Source organism: Podarcis vaucheri (assembly GCF_965113315.1).
Source record: "Podarcis vaucheri genome assembly, chromosome: 6".
Classification (NCBI taxonomy): domain Eukaryota; kingdom Metazoa; phylum Chordata; class Lepidosauria; order Squamata; family Lacertidae; genus Podarcis; species Podarcis vaucheri.
This window is the reverse complement of record NC_138764.1, coordinates 55,816,659-55,836,656: the sequence shown is the minus strand read 5'-3', so window position 1 is coordinate 55,836,656 and position 19,998 is coordinate 55,816,659. Positions and strand designations below refer to the sequence as shown.

General features: G+C 47.5%; 1 protein-coding gene and 1 long non-coding RNA gene across 7 annotated transcripts in view; one reads left to right on the top strand and one right to left on the bottom strand.

Annotated features, from left to right (window-relative positions):
* Window positions 1-19,998, bottom strand: part of ERI3 (ERI1 exoribonuclease family member 3) — a 208,430-nt gene that overhangs the window by 181,957 nt on the left and 6,475 nt on the right. The window contains exon 1 of one of the 6 annotated variants that reach the window (XM_082228910.1): window positions 8,872-8,976. The exons of the other annotated variants lie outside the window; for them this stretch is intronic. The gene's annotated coding sequence lies outside the window, so the exon portion shown is untranslated. Of the gene's footprint in view, window positions 1-8,871; window positions 8,977-19,998 lie in introns of those variants that run through there. 6 annotated transcript variants of the gene reach the window in all.
* LOC309535644 lies at window positions 9,086-18,513 on the top strand. Its single transcript, XR_014221322.1, has 3 exons — window positions 9,086-9,298; window positions 11,301-11,456; window positions 18,112-18,513. It is a non-coding gene; the product is annotated as an uncharacterized lncRNA (long non-coding RNA).

Here is a 19,998-nt window from a genome sequence, read left to right as displayed (position 1 = left end):
AGGGAACATGCAAAAGGAACTAATGGCATGTGCATATTTTAAGCATTTTTATACATTTCAGGAACTGAAAATTTCACAGAAAAGAAAAATGAAAATTATATCTGATTCAGATGTTGAAAGGTGCTGATAATGTAGATGTACCTGAGGTTGAGGTACTATGTAAGTAATAGAAATTTACCCACCCACTCCCCTCAAAATAAATGATACAAGCTTTTTAGAACACAAATATATCAATCCAATAAAATATTAAAGGTAATTTAAAAGTATTTCAGAAGTATTTTACATTTGAACATGGCAATACTGGGGTGTGATGAGCCATTCCAGTTGGCTGCTTTATTAATTAATAAAGATGTGATAATAACTAATAAAAAATAGACTGCTAGAAATATTAAGGGGATACAATATCTTAGCTATAGAAGACACAGGTTCTTGAGTGTGTGTGTGTGTGTGTGTGTGTGTGTAAAAAACGGTCAGTGCTCAGGCCCATGATAGCCTCCACACACTGTAGGTGAAATTAACTTGGCACTTCCAATTGTTCTAGAAAGTTACCTGACCAAAATAACTACCTAGAAGATTCATGAAGATTCACTTAAAACTTAATTATATTTTGATATCCCTGTAGAACAGAAGCAATATTGTATTGAAATTGGAGCTTGCAGGGGCTGGGAGATTTCCCTTCTTTGGCAGGAGGTAGCAATTCAAATGTATTAATATCCCATTTCACATATTCCAGGGCCAAGTTCTGGCACAGAAACCAGGTTGCAGGACTAAGCCCTGGTAAACTCTGGCTCAATTGAGCTCTGATACTAAGCTAGATGGTGTGACCCAGGAAGGCACCACTTATGCTGCATTATGTTCCCAGCTGCACTACACTGTTTGCCAAGGGGCTACTCGGAAGCCCTGGCACCAAGGCTGCTACACAGCTTGGATATATCAGAGGAAAAAGTAATAGAAATAGGTACTCTCTCTCTCTCTCTCTCTCTCTCTCTGTGTGTGTGTGTGTGTGTGTGTACACATGCACATCCATCCCCAAGAGAAAGAAGAGGGGGAAACAAAGGCAGACAATGGCAGGGAAGAGAGACCTTACCTGCCCCACGAGAAATGCTTAATGCCTGCCTTGCAGTTACAAAGAACAAACAAGAAATGAATGATACTCAGGCATTCAACTAATTTTTGCAGTGAGACATGTTAGCCTATGAATCTTCGTTTTATGGGATCTTTGTGCATAATACTAATATTTAAATTTTACAGGCAAGTGTAATTAAAACAAATCAAACCCATGCATGGGCATAAATGAGACAGATAATTCCAATAGCTGGTTTTCAACAAAAGAACACACCAACCCAGATAAATTCATACAATAGTCAATCATTGGCATTTGTTGGCACCATTCTGTAGCCAAGTGCTGCAAAGTTGCTGTTCTTTTGTATAATTTACTAAGGTTATATTATGGGTTACTGCCCTTTTATTCTTTGTGGTCCTGTCACCATTAAGTCCAATGAGGCAGCATATTGCATCTTATATAATAATAATAATAATAATAATAATAATAATAATAATAATTTATTTATACCCCGCCCATCTGGCTGGGTTTCCCCAGCCAATCTGGGCGGCTTCCAACTGAATATTAAAAACAGTACAGCATCAGACTTTAAAAACTTCCCTAAAGAGGGCTGCCTTCAGTTGTCTTTTAAAAGTAAAATAGTTGTTTATTGCTTTGACATCTGCTGGGAGGGCGTTCCACAGGGGAGGCGCCACTACCGAGAAGGCCCTCTGCCTGGTTCCCTGTAACCTTATTTCTCGCAATGAGGGAACCGCCAGAAGGCCCTCGGCGCTGGATCTCAGTGTCCGGGCTGAACGATGGGGGTGGAGTCGCTCCTTCAGGTATACAGGACCGAGGCCGTTTAGGGCTTTAAAGGTCAGCACCAACACTTTGAATTGTGCTCGGAAACGTGCTGGGAGCCAATGCAGATCTCTCAGAACCAGTGTTATGTGGTCCCAGCGGCCACTCCCAGTCACCAGTCTAGCTGCCGCATTGGATTAATTGCAGTTTCCGGGTCACCTTCAAAGGTAGCCCCACATAGAGTGCGTTGTAGTCTTCAAAATATATGCCAATCCAAAAGCAGCACCTTCATTCCATCCCCATAATACAAGATCATATTTGCACTGTAGTGTGTACAACCTCTAAACTGTTGCTTTGTACATGAGATGATCCACCCATTAAAAGATTCTGGGTCTCAGCCTGAGGGCAGTTTGTGGTGCACATGCAAACTGACCAGTTGCAAAAGCGTGCACTGGTATGCCAAGAGCTGGAAGGATCCTATGCCAGAAAAGGTCCATGTATGCAATGGAAAAACCAGCATTCACTTTGAAGGGATGTAAGGCCATAGCAGCCTTCTCAGGGGGTAGGCCTTTCACTTCACCTAGCACTTTCAGCGGGACATGTACCTACATTTCTACACTGGCAACATTGTCACAGTAGGAAAGCAATAAATGAAGCCCAAGTCCACTTCCACTAATCTCCATTCAAATTGCTTTTTTTCTTTTTTAAAATTTTATTTAAATAATACAGCAAAAACAGAACACCAAGACAAAAGGAAAAAAAGTTCAAAAACATTGAAAGCATACTTATTGCATATTACCCCCCCCCCGCAGCTTCCCTCCACCACAATTCAACTTCTTTAAACCTCTATCAAATTGCTAATATGTACATCATATTAGCCCCACCTATAAAAGGGGCTTCATCACCACCACCACCACCAAGAAAATCTGTATATATTAAAACATTAAAATCAGAATGTTGTGGTGCTTTCAGAACTCAAAGTGTTCAGAATATTATTATTTTTTTAAATCAGAGAAAGAAGGAAAAGAACAGAGGGTTATGGAACAAATGGACCTATGACCATGGTGCCATAATGTCCTCTCCTGCTTTTTCCTGGTGGCAGGAATAAGTGTGCCTCTGTTAGGATAACTAACCTATGGTGAAAATTAAGATACTCAGCCTGTCAGAAAGGATTAAATCATCTTCATTTATATGCTAGGGTGTATGGTGTTAAGAGGAGGGGTAATACCTCTGATGGGGGGCATGTTGTGCTCCTTCTGGGGTAGTTTCTCCATCTTTGGTCCCCACCCTGCACTCACCTGTGGCTCCTAGAAACTGTCAGCATGTGACAGCAGCCACACTCCAGGAAAGGGCTTTGACTGGCCGGCTAAACAAGATGAGGGTAGTCGATGGGTCTCAAACTCTCAATGAGTTAGGGTCTTCCCCTGCATGCAAAGACAGTCTCTGGCAGATTGAGCAGACGAGACCAATAGTGGGTCCAACAGTCAAGAAGGTGGTTTCTGCATGTGCTGTAGAGGGAAGTGAGGGGCAGATGGGGCTCATCAACCTAGGAAGGTAGCCCATCTAGGAGAAAGAAAACTCTGACCCTAATCCACCTCTGCCTTGCAGAAGAAAAGACTGAGGAGTGAACCCTACACAAATCCTAAGAGGGTTGGATGGCACCTTGTATACCTTCTTCCAGCAACTCCTTCAGCCAAGCTGGTGTCAAATGTATTGCTCTGCTTTCCTTTGGTCCACATCAGTGAGGCCAAGAGGGGGGTTCTGCTGTCTGGGCAGCCCAGGACCTCCATACACACTGCCCAGGCTTGTGCCCCAGAGAGGTCACTTTGGTGCTGCTAACCCAAAGGTTTGACTTCACCCCCAAAGGTGCACTCCACTGTTTTTCAGGACAGATGCCAATAGTATTCTGAACCCATAAAGCCTACAGTCCAGTTTATACTTAAACACATCTTGAGTGTATTTGAAAAATGTACTCATTAGTATGATGACTGAATGCAGTTAAACTGGTTTAGTGAGACATGAACAAGCCTAGCCTCCTCTCAGTTTTGCACATTGCCTCCTTCCCACATGTACAGGACGTTCTGAGGAGAACTTCAAAAGCTTTCACTTCTATTTTTGAATAACCATAGCTTATCATGTACCCAACAAATTGTGGTCATTCTTAACTATGGCTAGTTTCAGAGAAGCTAACTTCAAACCAAATTTCCTGAAGCTGGTTTACTTGAAACTAGCCACAATTAAGATTAACCTCCATTTGTTGTGTTTGCATGGTTAATTAAAAGAAGGAGAGAGAGCAGGAACCCAGGAGAAGTCTAGGCTCATGGATGTCACACTAAACATAGGTTAGTGCAGGAGTAGGGAACCTTTCTCAACCCACGAGTCAAGCCCAGTTAAGTCTCATGCTCTAGCGACCAAGCTATCTTACTGTATCTAATGAAGATTCAGTGAAACCAGTGTTAGAAACTCAGATATATAAGCTAGGTGCCAAATGGCTCCTTAAACCAGGGTAAAGTCACCAAAATGGAATGTCTATTGCCATTTTCGGGCCAGGTGGTTCAAAAGTTCTATTTTTCAATATGACTTTTTGGTTCCTGAAATTCATTTTGGTTCCTGAAATTCAAATTGTGCAGATAAAATATAAGAGATACAATTCTACAGGATGTGTTGTGTGTGAAAGCAGTCAAGATCCAAGGACCCCCCCCCCCAGGCATGCACCTCCAGATGGTGGAGATGTCTGGCCCCATCCTGGTCCCTGGGCATCTTCACTTGGTTTCAAGTGGCCAATAGCCAGGTGCAAAATGCATATGGTGAATTTTGAACACTGAGTGAAATCCACAGGTGCTATCCTTAGCTGCAGGGTGCAGAACTTTTTCGGCCCAGCAGACCAGATCTTTATCTTCCTCCACTGCCACAGGCTGTGCTCAGTGCTTCCCAAGCACAGGGCTTGCGAAGCACTTTCCACAGCACTTCTGAACTGCCCGACAATCAGCATACCTGTCAGTCAGCTCAGGACAGCAATACCTCAAGGACTGCCTCTATCCATATGAACCTACCCAGACACTGAAATCATCATCTGAGGTCCTTCTCCGTATACCTCCTCCATAAGAGGTCTGGAGGGTGACAACACGAGAACAGGCCTTTCCTGCAGTGGCTGCCTTGCTGGTGGAATGCTCTCCCCAGAGAGGTTTGGCAGACATCTTCATTATACACCTTTAGGTGTCAGGCAAAAATATTCCTCTTCAACTAGGCTTTGGGCTGATTAATATTCTACGGCCTTTTAAATGTGTTGGGGGGGAGGCTACTGGTTTGTGGGGAGGAAGTTGTTCTCGTTTTATTATGTATTTTGTGTTTTTTATCTTATATTTTTTCATTGTGAAACTGCCCTGATATCTAAGGTATACTTAACAAACACATAAATAAATAAATACATAAATAAAATAAAAAATAAGTCATATAAATGTAAATATGGCTTGCCCTAAACAGTCTCATAGGCCAAATGGGGAGGACCAGTGAGCCATATTTCACCTGCAGGCCTTATGTTACCCCAACACAAAATACTGGAACCCTGTGCAATTTATATTTTGTCTCTTGATGCAGACAAGATTCCCTACATCAAAGAAACTATGTGTGTACCATAATTAATAGAACCAAAATGAAGATAGGCATTAAAATGTTATCGCAAGGAACAAAACCAAATGTGAAATCCTTCATCCAAAATAGGTATTGGAACAGGATTCAGTTGTGCGGGGGGGGGGGGGTTTAGAGAAGAGGTCCAACATTGTTATTCTAACAGCTTGGTAAACCTATATGAATATTCCTAGCTGATCACATTTATTTTCTTTTTACTAAAACAGGTTTCTGCATCTAATTATACAGTCCAGATTCCAGTAACTTCCATTATATGGCACAATCCTACATATGGCTATGGGCCAAAATGGCTAACTACCCTGGTTTACAGTTAGTATAGAGGAATAGCAGGGCATCTGTGCATTTAACAGCAGGCAGAAATTCTAGTGTGGAAATACAATTGCGGGGAAAGCCTCAACTAATGGCATTCTGTCAGTTAAACATCTTAGCACTTGTATGTGGCCCCTAATTTATTTGGCCCCTCTGTACCACCTGCAAAGTGGTCACTCGTTTGCCTATGATAAACTCACAAATTTTATGGAAATCGATGGCCTCTTGCCAGTAAGGTGGAGGGACTAAATAACATGCAGTGTACTAGGTACAGAAAACCCTACTGGCACCCGTGAGCTATCTTTTGAATAAGTGAATTATGATGGTCAAAGGGTAGAATTCACTGAACATTTTATATGCAGGAAATGTAGAACTGACCTACTGTAAAGCAATAGAATATGTAAGTAAATATTCGATCCTATAACTGAAGAATCAGGTTAAAAACTTTATTTTAAAAAAATCAACTTAGCTTCAGGTATGCTTGGAGCATATCTGAAACCACAGGTTTTCTTACCACTCCTCAGTGAACCATTCACTTAACAACTTTTGGCACATCGATTATTTTTCAAACAATATAATGAGCAAAATCTCACATGCCAAACTTACATACAAGTGTCCTGAGCATTAAAAAGGACTACAAAAAATGTTTTAAGTAGCACTACATAAATAGAAAAATGTCTCACAAGGCAACTATTTTCAGAAACTCCCTAACAAAACTCCTCCTCCTAGCCACCCACTATCCCATTTGAGATAAAGTACAACACTCAGTTAACCATGTCTCTGCTAGATCCTCAAGACTAACCTGTGTAGCTTTCAAATTGTGCTGTAGAGATCCCAAAAACATTTCATAAATTCTCAATGACAAAATCAATAATGAAAGCTAAGATTCCCTGAAGCACAGTATACCCACAACTGTTTATTAAGTGTTGGCGCATTCTGGAGTGTGTTCTTAGTTCGTGTAGAATGATTGTAAGGCCCAACTAGATTGTCCAACACCACACACAAAGTAAGTGTGTGACTAAACACACAATCCAGCTACAGTGGTACCTCGGGTTACCGACGCTTCAGGTTACCGACACTTCAGGTTACAGACTCCGCTAACCCAGAAATAGTACCTCAGGTTAAGAACTTTGCTTCAGGATGAGAACAGAAATCATGTAGCAGCAGCAGCAGTAGCGGGAGGTCCCATTAGCTAAAGTGGTGCTTCAGGTTAAGAACAGTTTCACGTTAAGAACGGACCTCCAGAATGAATTAAGTGGTACCCAAGGTACCACTGTACTCTACAACACACAAAGATATTCTTCAGCAAACAAATTAATGTGGAAACAAACTCTGGAAGCCACTGAACTAGAGGCAACATCACACAAGCCTGGCAATGGTATAGCAGAGAAATCTAATTCAAGAATCATGGCAAGCTAGAAAGAATTCTAACTCACACCTCTCCATCAATATATCAATACAGTGGTACCTCGGGTTAAGAACTTTGCTTCAGCATGAGAACAGAAATCGCGCTGCGGCGGCAGCAAGAGCAAGATAGCTAATGGATTTCTGTTCTCATGCTGAAGCAAAGCTCTTAACCCGAGGTACTATTTCTGGGTTAGCGGAGTCTGTAACCTGAAGCATCTGTAACCTGAGGTACCACTGTACATGCATTTCTATGTGAGATTCTTATAAATGGAAATGTGGCAAACAGTGTACACTGTGAAGGCAAGTACTGACAGAGTGATCCTCCCAACAATGTTTTACTCAGAAAGACATCTCACTCAATTCAACAGGATTGAATTCCTGGTAAATGGTTTAAAATTGCAGCCTAAATGTGCAGTGGCAGGCTCCTTGTCCTTATGTTTCTCCAAAAGTATACTCCCCCAAAGTCCACATACCCACTTTTATATATTTTAATATTTACCACCTATCCATGCTTCTACTCCTCAGTTACTGGTGCAATTTATACATGTGTGTGAATATAGATTAAATGGTTAGTTTTTTCCAACTCTAGAATTCCATGGAACACCTGCAGCTGTATCAAATACAACCCTTAAATATTTCAAAAGAAATAATCTAATTAACAACCCCAATCTACCCATCACCCCAATTCCTCCTGTCACTACAGTCTATTGCCTTAGATTCTGGCTTGGTCTCTACCAGTTCTCAATTCTCAATGCATCCATACCTGACATAACCTAAACATAGCAGCATCACTTCTGACCCAAGTCTTAATTCTACACTGGTACATCTCTCTTGCCTCACTCTTCCAACTCCAGCTTTTCTCAACCTTGGGTCCCCAAAATGTTGTGGTACTACAACTCTCATCATCCCTAGGCAGCAAGACCAGTGATCAGGGATCAAGGGAGTTGTAGTCCAGCAACATCTGGGGACCCAAGGTTGAGGAAGGCTGAGCTAGATCCTTTGTGCAGTATAGGAACAACCTATAACCCAATTAAACCAAATCCCCTTGCTTCCAACCCCTGGCCCAATGCAATCTGCCCTCTAGATCTGATATACCCTCGTGTCTCAACACTACAAGAAGATCCTAGGCACAGGGGAAAAATACTGCACCAAAGGCATCCAGCCCCCTCCCCGCAAACCACGGCATTGCTACTCCGTGTTCACAGTCTCCTATGCAAATTCCTCTATGCTCAAAGGCACGCGAGCACACACCGGCTAGCACAGGCCCAGCACCCCCTAATGCACCTTTGCCAACCAGGCCTTGCTGGGTTCTCCCTTACATCTACCTCAGCCCATCCCCCCACTCGATCTTGGTAACTCCGTTTCCTAAGCGCGTCCCGCCCGCGCAGACAGGGGCATCGGCGCCCCTTGATCCAAATACTCGGTGAGATTCCCCTCAGCCCGTCGCTCCAGGCCGAGCTCTGCCGCCCAATGCCGCCTGCTCAGCTCCCCCAACCCTGGCCGTAGGGCCCAAGCGGGCCCTTAAAGCCCCATCCAACACGCCCCTCAGCTCCACGCCCCTTAGGTATCTCCCTATCTAGCGACACCCGACACCCCCGCCCCCCAGGACGGCCCCGGCCACCCCCATCCCTCAGCACCACGAGTCCCCAACAGCAACCACTCACCTTCGCGCCCTCTGACCCTCGAACTCACTCTAAGCGGCAGCCGTAGCAACCAACCACAACTGCGGTTCCCGCCCTAAGGGGCGGGATTCCTGGATTCGGACATGCGCACACTGAGTTTGCCGCGCGCCGCTCTCTCCTGTGGCATCGTGGGAAATGTAGTTTTCAGACCTTTCAGCAAGGAGGTGAGGAGGAGATGTGCCTGGCTGGAAGCATCCCGGAGCTCGCCCTTCCAGAGAAGGCAGGAACCCTTGGAATGGAGATTAAAGTTATGGCACGGAAACTGCTTTTAACACACGGGTTTCATATCATTATGTGCGCTCAGATTTGGCTTTAGCAAATCTTTTGAATTTTAGATTCCAAGCACTTTGTTTTAATTCAGACTTCTCGGTGCAGGACATTTATCTTTATTGGGGAAAGCCTCACAAAAGTAAGCATATTTAGAATTGGGTTAATAGCCGATAAAAGTGTGTTATGTGTATTTAAATATATGCTAGTGAATTTTTTTAAAAGTTTTATATTTTTGTACTTTAAATATTAACTTTAAAAGTTTTATGTAATGCAAACATAAAGTATGTATATAATAAAGTTTAAATTTAAGAGGGGATAAACCAAGAGTTTTAAATTGTTGTTCTCCTTGGGATAACACCCTTTTAGATAAGAGAATAGCGCATCCCCATGTGTCAGTGGTTTTGTATATTTTATATTTATATTTAATGCCTCTTTATTATCTACCTTTTTTGTAACTTTTCAGTCTAGTAACATTTTAACAGTTTAAAACTGTTGAGCAATACATCCCTTTTACTACTTAATAAGTAAGAGGAAAATATAAAACATATGTAGGATACGTTCCCATTTTTAATGGAAGGTGAGAAGCATGGCTTTTTGTGGCTACCCATTGAAGATGTGTCTAACCTAGTTTTTAAGACTGCAATCCTAATTATGTCTACTGAGAAGTAAATCCTATTAAATTCAATAGGGTTTACTCTCCAGTAAGCAAAGTTAGGATTGCAATCGAATACAGTAGTATTATGTCATATTATGATTTACTTTTGTCCTGTTTTGTGGCCCAAAGGTGTATCAGTGGGACACACACACACACACACACACAAAATAAATACAACACATAAATCGAAATAATCTAAAATAGCAAAATTACCAAATAACCCCCAATCTCACTGGATAGTGCAAATATAGACAGATACTCAGAGGTAACCCAAATGGGGCTTATTCTCAGAAAATTGCAGCCTTAAATAGCAATCCTATACCCCAACAGGGTGGAACACAACAGTAAATCAACCACAATATCTGAAACTCTGTAGGCTCAAAGAATCATAGCATTGTAGAGTTGGAAGCGAGCCCAAGTGTCATCTAGTCCAACCCCCTGCAATGCAGGAATCTCAACTAGATCATACATGACAGATGGCCATCCAACATCTGCTTAAAAACCTCCATTGATGGTGTCCACCACCTCCAGAGGGAGTCTCTTCCACTATTCAATAGCTCTTACTGTGAGAAAGTTCTTCTTGATCTTCAGTCTTGATCTCCTTTCTTATAACTTGATTCTACTAGTTCGGGTCCTACCCTCTAGAGCAGGGAGAAACAAGCTTGCTCCCTGTGATAGCCCTTAAGATATTTGAAGATGGCTATCACATCTCCTCTCAGTCTTCTCTTTCCCAGGCTAAACTTCCTCAATCATTCCTCATAAGGCTTAGTTTCTAGGCCCTTTATAATCTTGGTTGCCCTTTGCACATGCTCCAGCTTGTCAATATCCTTCTTAAATTGTTGTGCCCAGAACTGGACCCAGACTCCAGGTGTGGTCTGACCAAGGCAGAATAGAGCAGAACTATTACTTCCCTTGATCAGGACACTATACTAGAATAGCATTAACCCACAATGCCATTGAAGACAGAATTCAAGATGACTTTAAGAGATTGTAGAACTGGGCCCAAACTAACAGAATGAATTTCAGTAGGGATAAAGGGACTTAGGTAGGAAGAAACAGCTGCAGAAATATGTTATGATGCAGAGAGGGGAACCCATAACATAATGTAGACAGAAAGGTAAGAAATGGAGCTTACCTCTCGCCTCATTATGTTTGACACACACCCAAAAAAAGAAGACAGAATGGCATTGAGAAATAAAGGGTCTCATTGTTATCTCCAGCAAAACTCAACTCCCTTTCTGTCTCTCTGTACACACATAGACCCAGAGGAATAAAGAGGGCTAATGCTGGTAGTAAAGTTCCTGGCATGGTCTAGTGTTCTGCTAGGTCCAGTATCAGTGTGTGGCACCATCAGGTCAATGCTGTGGCCCCAGCATCCCCGCATCCCACAAGGCCCACTGTTCTCCTTCAAATGTATTTGTTTACACCTTCAGTCATTTAAGGGACCTGTGCCTAAACCATCACTACTATCTTAATTCCCTCACAGTGCCTCTGGACTCCTGACATTGCTTCAGCTTGTGACTCTGCATTCCAGCCCAGAGGAATGAAGATGGTGACAGATGTAGTCTTCTGGTCTGGTGCTCCCCTCAGCACCAGCAGTATATCCAACTACATTCTGCTTGGAGAAGACCCATTGAAATTAGTGGATCTAATATTGTCAGGGGTTCAGAAGCAGAGACGCAGAGAAGGGTGGAAACAGAGAGCGAGGGGGAGGAAGCCGAAGGGAGAATGAGTGATGATGACGACCCGAGATCTCCAAGCCTAAGCAGTGAGTCAGAGGACTCCCAAAAGGGAGCCCCAGTGAGCAGAGCAAGGGGGGGATCCGGGGGGACACCCCAGGAGGAAGGGAACAGAGGAGATTCAGAGAGCAGCAGCTGGAAGTCGGGACCCACGCTCATAACTGAGGGCAGCAGCAGCTGGAAGTCGGGACCCACGCTCAAGACTGAGAGCAGCAGGGAGGAAGGTAGCCAGGCATCGGGTTCCGGAGGCTGTCAGCAGGAGGGAGGGCACGAGTCAGGGGTGGTCACGCCCTCCTCAGAGAGCGAGGCAACGGTTAAGAGGAAAGTAGAGAGTTGGGCGCGCGCGCCAAGTTCAAATGCAGCGGAAGCTGGAGCAGTAAGCAGCCCGGAGAGTGAGCCAGGTCCTAAAGCCCGCCGCAAGGAGGCAGAAGGATCAGGGGGGTCAGCGTCAGAGGAGAGTAGAAGGGAGGAGGCCCAGGGGGGCAGAAGGACCCAGAGACGTAGGGAGAGGCGAAGGAGGTGGAGCAAGGCTAGGGTATTAAGCTGGTGTGCAAGAGGCGGGGACTCAGACGGGTCTTCGCCGACCTAGAGCAGAAGGTGTAGAGCTCCACGCTGCAGTTCGGAAATGAAACCTGTAACTCAATAAAGACTCTTTTAAAGTGGACGCTGTGTGGCGTGGTCCTATGTGAGCTGGGACCTGGTAGCAGCTCTGACAGTAAGACCCGTCCCTTCAAAGCTTCAGAAACCTGAAACCTCGCAGCGGGAGCAGAAGCCGCTAGGGGAGGAAGAGGGGTGTCTGTAAGCGAGCTCACAAAGGTTAGCAAGATGACGGAAGAACAGAGGATCTCCGCGCTGCAAGAGGCAGTGACCCAGTTGTCCTCAGAGGTATTGGCTTCCAAGAAACGGGAGGAGGAGACTACAGCCGCCTACAGAGACCTACACGCCAGGTTTGAAATGCTTGTTAAGCAAGGGCAACCGGGACCCAGACCGGAGGGCGTGGGATTGGCACGGAGAGCAGGAGGGCTTGTGGCTCACTTCGATGGGACTTTGCAACAGTACCCTAATTTTAGAGCAGACGTAATGTGCGCACTGCAACTGCTGGCAAAAGACTTTAGAGATGAGGAAGAGAAGGTGGGGTTCATATTGTCCCATTTGCATGGGGATGCCAAAGCCTGGCTGCGCAATTTGTGGAGGGATAAAGATCCGGCGCTTCAGAATGCAGATGCCTTTATCAAAGCGATGGATGCGTGTTTTTTGTCTACTATTGATGTGGATCTTGCCAGACGGGAGATTCATGGACTAAAACAAGGGAGGGCGAGCGTCCGGCAGTATCACGCCCGATTTTTTGCGCTGGTCAGTGCTTTAGAATGGGATCGGGATTCGCCCCCTGTCAGAGACCTCTTCTGGGAGGGTCTAAGTTCAGCGGTCAAGGATGAAATTGCAAGGGGGGAGAGGCCCCGAAGCACGCAGGAGGTGGTCCAAAGGGCGCTGACTGTGGGGGTGAGGCTGGAAGAACGTCCATGGTGCAGAGAGGAAGGACGTGGAGGGCGCGAAGCAGCGAGAAGTTTCTCTTTCGTTCCGAGGGAAGCAGCGCGTGCGCAATCCACACCTCCGCCAGGAGGGGGAGGGGAACCGATGGAGGTTGGAGGTGCAAGGGCTCAGTCAGCAGCCAGAGCCCTAGCACCGGCAGCAGGGAAAGCGAAGCCTCCTAGAGGGAACAGGAAGTGTTACATCTGCGAGGATCCAGGCCATTTGGCGAAGGAGTGTCCCCGGAGGCTCCACAAGCACACTGCAGCCTCAGCAATGGTGACTGCAGCAACGCAGCAAGGAGAACCACAGCAGGGAAACGACGATGTCTGGCTGGAGACGGAGGCACTGGGGCCCAGCCAGACGCATCTGTGAAGCAGTCCCCAGCAATCTTGCAACCCACGGATCCCCTCCCACCCAAACCAGTAGTGCAGCTCACAGCATCTCTCCAGCTACCCGACGGCGTCACTATCGAAGTGCCGCTTTCTGTGGATTCTGGAAGCAACGCAGACTTTATAGCGCAGAGCTTTGTGGAGCAGCACGCTATACAGCTATTGCCTGCCACTCTGCCCCTGCAAGTCGTCACAGTGGATGGCAGAGAGTTGCTAGGGGGGCAGGTGGTGAAGCAGACGCCACCGATGGTGATGCGCCTTGGCAACCACAGGGAAGTCATCAGTTTTAATGTCACCCAACTGTCGGACACGCCCATTGTGTTGGGCATGAGTTGGCTGGACAGGCACAGTCCGACACTGGCTTGGTACCAGAGACAACTGATCTTCGGCTCCTCTTATTGCGCAGGACACTGCATCCTGCCCCGACGGGAGGGAGAGGAGGAGGAATCACAACTGCAGTTGGGAACGTTGCAAGCGGTCCCCCACAAATACGCGAGCTTTTTGGAGGTCTTCTGCGAGAAGGAGGCGGACAAGCTACCCCCTCACCGGCCATATGACTGCAAGATTGACCTCCTACCGGGGGCGACGCTGCCGAAGGGGCGGCTATACTCCATGTCTGAAGATGAAATGCAGGAACTCAAACAGTTCATCGAGCATAATCTGGAGCGTGGCTTCATCAGAGAGTCCAAGGCAGTGGGGGGCAGTCCCGTTTTCTTCGTGAAAAAGAAAGACACGCCCCAAAAAAGACTAGTTGTGGACTACCGCCTTTTGAACCAGATGACCAAACCGTCTGATTACCCCATGCCCAGGATTGACGACCTCCTCGCGACGGTGCGCAAGGGACGCGTGTTCACCAAGTTGGACCTGCGAGGGGCGTACAATCTCATCCGCATGCGGGAGGGCGATGAGTGGAAGACGGCCATGTTCACACCGCTGGGCACCTACGAATACAGAGTTATGCCCTTTGGATTACAAAATGGCTCTCACTGTTTTCAAGCTTTTATGCATCACGTGTTGGAGGGACTCCTCTACAAGACATGCGTCTGCTTCCTGGATGACATCCTGATTTTCTCTGACTCGCAGCAAGCTCACGACCGAGACGTGAGGGAGGTGCTCAGCAGGTTGCAACAACATAGACTGTACGCCAAGCTGGAGAAGTGCCAGTTCGACACGACGGAGGTGGATTTCCTGGGATACAAGTTGTCGGACAAGGGGATAGCCATGGACAGCACCAAGGTTCGTGCGGTATTGGATTGGAAAAGCCCGCGCAACCGGAAGGAGGTCCAGCGGTTTGTCGGCTTCGCCAACTTCTATCGCAAGTTTATCAAGGGGTTCGCGATGCAGACGGCAGCAATTACGGACACGCTCAGCTCCAAAAAAAAGAAATTCATCTGGACGGAGCAGGCGGAACAGTCCTTTCAAGCGCTCAAGCATCTCTTCGCATCGGAGAAGCAACTGCTGCATATCGACCCCAGTAAACCGTTGAGGGTAGAGACAGACGCGTCAGACAGAGCCGTGGGAGCTGTCCTGCTGCAGCGAGACCCGCAGGGGGTGTGGCGGCCGGGAGCGTTCTACTCCAGAAAGCTCAGCAAGTCGGAGCAGAACTACACCATCTGGGACAGGGAGTTGCTGGCCATTCATGCAGCTTTCAAGGCGTGGAGGCACTTCCTAATCGGCGCCAAGCACACGGTGCAGGTCTGCACGGACCACAAGAATCTGGAGCACTGGCGCACGGCTCAGTTCCTGAACCAGAGGCAGATACGTTGGGCGGAGTTCTTTGCTGACTTCAATTTCCGAATAGAGTACGTCCCAGGCGACACCAACATCATGGCGGATGCACTGTCCCGAAAACCGCAATACCTAGAAGAGGTGACGCCAGCGGCGGCCATGCACATCTTCGCACCGACGGCGTGGGCGTGTGCCTCAGCTACAGTAGACCTGGATGCGGTGCGACGTGCATTGCGGGACGACTCATTCGCGCAAGACAAGATGGCGGAACTGCTCAGAGGCACGGCTACCACGGACGAGTTCCAGGTGCGGGACGGCTTGCTCCTACGCAAAGGGGCTGTCTATGTACCAGGAGACGACCTTCGCGCCAAGGTACTGCAACAGTTGCACGACGCACCCACGGCCGGTCACTTTGGCACAGAGAAAACGATGGAATTAGTCGCGAGAGACTTCTGGTGGCCCAGGCTGAGAGGAGAGGTCGCGGACTACGTCGCGAGGTGCGACACCTGCCAGAGGGCCAAGCCGGTACACAGACCACCGGCGGGACTGTTAGAACCGCTGCAAACACCGTTTGAACCGTGGGAGAGGGTGGCCCTGGACTTTGTGACGGATTTACCCAGCTCGAGAGGCAAGACAGCTGTGCTAGTGGTGGTGGACTTGTTCACCAAGATGGCACATTTCATTCCGTGTGCGAAGGTGGCCACGGCGGAACAAACCGCCAAACTGTTCATAGATCACGTGTTCAAAGTGCATGGCCTGCCACGGTCTATCCTGTCCGACCGCGGACGCCAGTTCATCTCGTCTTTCTGGCAGAAGCTGATGGGTTTTCTAAATGTCAAGGTCAATCTGGCATCAGCAAGACACCCGCAGACCAACGGGCAAGCAGAGAGGGTCAATGCCATCATGCAGCAGTACCTGAGATGCTATGCCAATCAACAGCCTGCGACGTGGGTGGATTACCTGCCGCTAGCCGAGTTCGCTTACAACAACACGAAGCACGTGTCCACAGGAGTGACGCCGTTCTTTGCCAACAATGGGAGGAATCCCAGAACCTTCCCGGGACTGGAGAGAGTGGGGGAAGGAGAACCACAGACGGCGGACGCGTTCGCGTCAGAGCTGCAGGCGGTCCACGATCAACTCAGACGGCAGCTGGAGCTAGCTAAGCACGCCTACAAGGTGCAAGCTGACAAGCACAGGCGGGTTGGCGAAGTGATCCAAGTGGGAGACTGGGTCTGGTTGGCAGCCCACGCAGTGCCGACCAGGTCGCTTGCCAAGAAGAAGTTGGGGCACAAGCAGATCGGTCCGTACCAAGTCGAAGCGCAGATCAACCCGGTAGCTTTCCGACTGGCGCTGCCGGAGGGTTCCAGAATGCATCCGGTGTTCCACAGGTCGGTGCTCACTCCCTACAAGGCACCTCACAGGTTCCAGGAGCCAGGGACGGCGCCAAGTCCGCTCCGGGAACGGACGGAGACGCGGGAGGTGAAGCACCAGGACCACATCAACGAGGTCACGGAGATTTTGGACTCCAGATGGGGGGAAGAGGGAGTCGAATACCTCTTAGCCAGAGAGGGCACCCGGGCCAGCGCCAATAGCTGGGTACCAGACTACGCTTTGGAGGAACCCCTGCTCAAGGACGAGTTTCATGCCCTCTTCCCACACAAACCCATGCCAGCGAGCTTCTTCGACGACTGGTTGTTCACACCCACACTTTCTTCCAGCACGTTCCATGGATTCGACTCAGAAGGGGAACCCGCACGGAGCACCCGTTCCCCAGAAGGTTCACCGGCAGGTTCGGCATCAGGCAACTCGTATTGGTGGGACGATCGACCAGAGGAGCGATGGCGCAGGAAGTGGCTGGAGATGCCAGGTCGAGCGACCGACGCAGAGACTGACATGGACGTGTTCGGGGAGGACCTCGGGTTCGAGCACGGCGGTACAGAGATGGAAGAGCAACAAGTCCACGTCGACGACCGCGAGGGGGAAGACTCGGAGGTCTTCAGTTGGCGGCCACCCCCGGGGAGCGACCTGTATCCAGCATTCCCTCCCATGATGATGGAGCGCCCAGCACCCACACCTGACAGCGGGGAGGGGGGAAGGGGGGGCTTCGAGGGGGGGATGGATGTCAGGGGTTCAGAAGCAGAGACGCAGAGAAGGGTGGAAACAGAGAGCGAGGGGGAGGAAGCCGAAGGGAGAATGAGTGATGATGACGACCCGAGATCTCCAAGCCTAAGCAGTGAGTCAGAGGACTCCCAAAAGGGAGCCCCAGTGAGCAGAGCAAGGGGGGGATCCGGGGGGACACCCCAGGAGGAAGGGAACAGAGGAGATTCAGAGAGCAGCAGCTGGAAGTCGGGACCCACGCTCATAACTGAGGGCAGCAGCAGCTGGAAGTCGGGACCCACGCTCAAGACTGAGAGCAGCAGGGAGGAAGGTAGCCAGGCATCGGGTTCCGGAGGCTGTCAGCAGGAGGGAGGGCACGAGTCAGGGGTGGTCACGCCCTCCTCAGAGAGCGAGGCAACGGTTAAGAGGAAAGTAGAGAGTTGGGCGCGCGCGCCAAGTTCAAATGCAGCGGAAGCTGGAGCAGTAAGCAGCCCGGAGAGTGAGCCAGGTCCTAAAGCCCGCCGCAAGGAGGCAGAAGGATCAGGGGGGTCAGCGTCAGAGGAGAGTAGAAGGGAGGAGGCCCAGGGGGGCAGAAGGACCCAGAGACGTAGGGAGAGGCGAAGGAGGTGGAGCAAGGCTAGGGTATTAAGCTGGTGTGCAAGAGGCGGGGACTCAGACGGGTCTTCGCCGACCTAGAGCAGAAGGTGTAGAGCTCCACGCTGCAGTTCGGAAATGAAACCTGTAACTCAATAAAGACTCTTTTAAAGTGGACGCTGTGTGGCGTGGTCCTATGTGAGCTGGGACCTGGTAGCAGCTCTGACAAATATGATCATGCGTATTGACTTAATTGGGTCTACTCTGATCAGGACTAGCACTGGATGCAGCCCCTAATGGGCATATCTTTCAGTAACAGCTTCTTTTCCCCTCTTCCACATCTGAATGTAGCAAGGAGAACAGACGTCAGAAAGGAAAAATGTGGGTTAAATATATATATACCACCTTTCAAAATAAAATTATTCCCAGGGCAGTTTACATAGTTATTTATTTATTTATTAATTACATTTATATACCACCAGGACTTTTTTCAGCTGCAGTTCACTGGAACTCAGTTCTGACACCTCATAGATGGCTCCTATTGCCATTATAAGAGAACAAGGGAGGTGTTCCCTTATACACTTCTTTTTCCAGAAAAATAGTACTGTATACAGTACCACCTTTTCCTCCAAGGAGCTCAAGGTGGTACACAATTCAAACTCCTCCCAATAAAACTACTTAAAATATCATAATCATTCCAACACAGTATTTATTAATTTGTTAAAAGCAATATGCCAAACAGTAGTGCAGCAGAGTACTGAATAGCAAGTTTGTGCTAATTCTGCTTTACTGCTTCACTACTTTAACACTGTGCACTTTCTTATTCCTGATTCTTATATTTTCTTGGTTCTATTTCTGCCATCTATTTTGCAGAGCCTAACCTCTCATCTACATTTTCCATGTAATCACCTTTTATTTTATTCTCAACTTGGCTTGAACCTATGATTCCTGACTGTCTGGCTACTATCTTTGGCCCACTCCTGTTATCTCCACGCTAGGTACAGTAGTATCTCTAGTTACAACCTATGTCATACCAGGAAGGGTTAAAGAGGAACAGGCAAACTGAATTAAATGTGGGCAGGGCAGACCAGGCAGTCAGTCATAGGCACTAGCAGTGCATCCTATGTATTGGAAGACATCTAATTCTCTGATCAATAGTTTGGTTTGAGGATTAGGAATGAACTTTATGGGCAGGTGCTCTCTTCTCCCCGCTTTCTCCCCTCACATTGGTTTGATTAATAGAACTTCCTGATTTGTCAAACATTTTGCTGCACACTGTGGTTTGAACAATCCCTCAGGTAATGCTTTATCTTCCAAACTATAGTTTGTAGGACTGTAGAACTAAATATCTGGATGCATTTTATTTCTCTTGGAATCCTGGAGGACCTCTGATTATTACATGGGATTTGGCAAGAGAGGTTTCATAGGGATTGGCCAGAGCCGTTATAAGGAACTGAAGACCAAAGAGCCAACTATGGCTCTTCTGGATGAAAAATAGAGTATGGAGCAAACGTCCTCCACTAGCTGAGGCCTCTTAAAGAAGGATTTGTGGTGGGTCCTATATCAAGAAAAGCTGTTAAAAGCACAGGAACTGTGCCAGATTTGGTGCGGGGGGAGTCCTCTTGTAGAAAAGGCTTTGTTTTAAAGCAGCTTAATTAAAATTATGCGTAAGGGTTACAACAGATAAAGTTATATGTTCAAGAGGTAATATAATTTGGCAGAATAAGGGCAAGATCTCGTATCTCAACAACACTCAAGTCAGTGGGAGGGTGAAAAACAGGGAAAGAGATGGAATAACTTGAAGAGCTTTGTATGCTCTTTGGCAGTTTTGGTCCTATGCTGAGAAATTGGGATGGGATTTAGGAAGCACAGGAAATTGCAACCGATGGCTGCCATTGCCTCAGGCCAGGGTGGTCTGCCATAGGTCCCCCACCAAATTTAGTACTATCCCATGGAGAATTAAAGTTAGAGCTCTTCAAGAGCTTCAGCATCAGCCAGAATGGATTACACAACCGTCTTGTTTCTGAAAACAGTTTCCGTATGCCAGCATAATCACTTTGGCTGAGTACAAATATTGTGATGATGTCTGTAATACCCATAAGGAGAA